Source organism: Apium graveolens, chromosome 8 (assembly GCF_009905375.1).
Source record: "Apium graveolens cultivar Ventura chromosome 8, ASM990537v1, whole genome shotgun sequence".
NCBI classification, from domain to species: Eukaryota; Viridiplantae; Streptophyta; class Magnoliopsida; order Apiales; family Apiaceae; genus Apium; species Apium graveolens.
In genome coordinates this window covers 6,691,357-6,694,347 of record NC_133654.1, presented here as the reverse complement: position 1 = coordinate 6,694,347, position 2,991 = coordinate 6,691,357, and the positions used below count along the sequence as shown (strand labels likewise).

Sequence of the window (2,991 nt, the reverse complement as noted above, 5' to 3'; positions counted from 1 at the left end):
GATCTCGGATCAGATCTCGATTTCATTAATTTCGGTTCGGTTCTTCGGATCCAGACCTATTTTGCCAGGTGTAAGTGTGATTATGGTTACATCCCCATTACATAGGATGTCAAAAGTTCTACACAAGTGTGTAATCAATCCGAGTAAAAAAATGCACTAAAACCGGCACTGGTTACATGATGATGATGGAGATATAAAGACTAGATCATGAGCTAGTCGAGTCTAATTAGAGGTCATATTATGAATAAAAATTAGGCATAAACAATAATTATGTATACTTTATTAACTAAGAAGGGAAACCAGTAGAATCATCAAGATATATAATTACATATGTTAAGCAAGAGAAATTAAAATTAATAATTTTTTATCAAAAAATATAGTCCATTTAATCAACAGGCAAACCCATGATATCTAATTCCAATCGGTTATATAATTATTTATTTCATGCAGATGCAAAACGTGATTTTATTTAAACATTAGTCAACGAATTTGGAGCCAGCTAGCTAAAGGTCATATATATTATTTTTATGACATGACGCTGTCAAATATAAATATACTAACAATTAGGTGATGAATCAAGATCTATGAATTTCTTTATTTAAATTCATACATGACACCGAATCGAAATTTTGTTTTATATGCAAGTAGATTCCAAGCTCACTACTTTGACGTACGTTTACTTTTAGAAAAAAGGTTAGTAGGTAGTTTAATTTATTAATTAGAATTAGTGAATTACCCATGATTCTTAATCACGGCTCAGGCACTAGTTAGGTTTGTTTGAGCATTTCAATGGTTTGCTAAGAGAGGTGTTATAGGTCATGATCTAACAGGCTTGTTACCACTTCACCCGTAATTTAGTGATAAATGAGTCCACACGAGATGCCAACTTGGACGGTCAAAAATTAACATCATCCTATGCGTGTCAACTTTATTTATGAACTCAATGATCAATAATCTAATATTACAATTTCATTATAGTGTTTTGTGGAAAAAAATTGTCAAAAATAATGGAAAAGAAAAAAGTATAAAAAATAATATTATTGACTAAACGACAAAGCTGATAAAGTGACTTAAAATATCACTTAAAAGACTTAAAATATCAAAGAGACAAATGTCATGATCTTTTATTTCAACTATCAGACCAGCTTTAAATAATCAAAATGAAGTGAAAACAACTACTACTAGCTAAATACAGACCATCAAAGCAGCCAATCTCCTAGGCAATCAGATACAGAAGCGAAATGTACGTCAGTTGGAGAACCTAGATTTGGTTCCATCATGATATTTTCTACATTCCAAAATTCCTCCAACATTTCCGTCAAAGATTTCTCATTTGAAGACGAAGGTGACGTACTTTTAATCTCATTATTGTCTTCGTGATTGTAAAAATCAGAGCCAAATAAACCAGCGAAACCAGGGCTAAGAATTACGTTGTCGCTGGAGCCGATTTCAGGCTCGAGCTGACTGACATTGTTTGGCTCGTTTAGAGGTTCATTATTATTCACGGAAACAGTTGCTCTACTCGAACCAGGGATAAGGTTTTGGTACATCTCATCTTTGTCAGATCCTGATTCGGAGTGTAACATACCCAATATTTTTGGTACAAGTTCATAATTAGTAGCAAGGCCATCTGGTTTCGGACTAGTGATCAATATCTGGGTGCATTGTGCGGATGGAGTCTGAGGCAGTTTAGAATCGACATTGTCATGAGTCAACTGGCGCTTTTTCTTGTCCTTCTTCTTCATGATGTTTTGTTTAGTAGGGATCTTTGAAGGAGAAGGGGCAGAGGTAGTGTTATAATTACCATGAGCCTTTTTCCTCAAACTTGTGTTCCAATAGTTCTTGATTTCATTATCTGTTCGGCCCGGTAGCCTACCAGCAATTAGAGACCATCTGTCACAACAAGTTTATCGATAAGTTCATTATTCATACTCAGACCAATACATGAATGAGTTCATTGGTAATTACTCCCACTGTTTCCATTTTATAACCTCATGTTTACGGCAATTTATTTAAGATTATCACAGCTACACATTCCAATAATACACTTACTTCCCGCTAGTTTAGGCTACATCTCCGCTTAACTTCAAATATTAATAAAAATGTTGATTTTCAAAAATTAAAGATACATCTTTTTAATTACCGCTCTCTCGGTATCTGACACAAACATACCGTTATATATCCAACACCAGCATAAAAGAAAAGAAAAACATACCTGTTGCCCAGAAGCTTGTGAAGGCGAATGATGAGGTCTTCTTCATCATCAGAAATGTTACCTCTCTTAACTTTTTCCGCATCTCTTCAAACCTGCAGCATGATCATTCTCTTATAATCTTCTTGCATTACACAAATATATACCTACCACTACAACAAAACAGGCCATTTACGACTCACTAAAACCGACAAACCCTATACAAAAGAACAAACATAAACATGGATATATACCTGCTCTTTTGGGGAGATTACGCCATCGGCCTTCACCATGGAGTTGAACATAATCAGTTAAAATCTTGTCTTCATCTGAAGTCCAAACTCCTCTGTTCAACCCTACCTTCGAACAACAAGGGCTCCGCCCCATCCTCAACTTCTACTATTTACTTTTCCTACTCGGTCTTTTTTCTTCAGTACAACTTTTTCTTTATGATTCTGATCTAACTGCTCCTTCATCCGTGCTTTATATAGTGAATGTAGATGAATAGTCATTGACTAATACACCACGTGAATAAAGACAGAACTTGAATATTTTATTATTGCATGTGTTAATAGGTTATTGTCAGTTTGTCACAAATAAAAATAAAATTTATGTTCATTTCCGTTACTTTCATTGGTGTGACCTAAGACTGCAATTTACTCCCTTGTTATCAAAAGGATTGGTCACGGAAATTAAGAAATATGTTAATTTTTAAGATATAAAATAGAAATAGTGGGGTAAAAGTAGTGTGACAAAGGAGAAAAAGTGAGGAAATGGTGTACTTTTGAAGTGTAGAGAAA

General features: G+C 34.4%; 1 pseudogene; it reads right to left on the bottom strand.

Moving 5' to 3' along the window:
* Positions 1-1,095: 1,095 nt before the first annotated feature.
* Positions 1,096-2,642, bottom strand: LOC141676895 (uncharacterized; annotated as a pseudogene).
* Between the last annotated feature and the right edge of the window lie 349 nt (positions 2,643-2,991).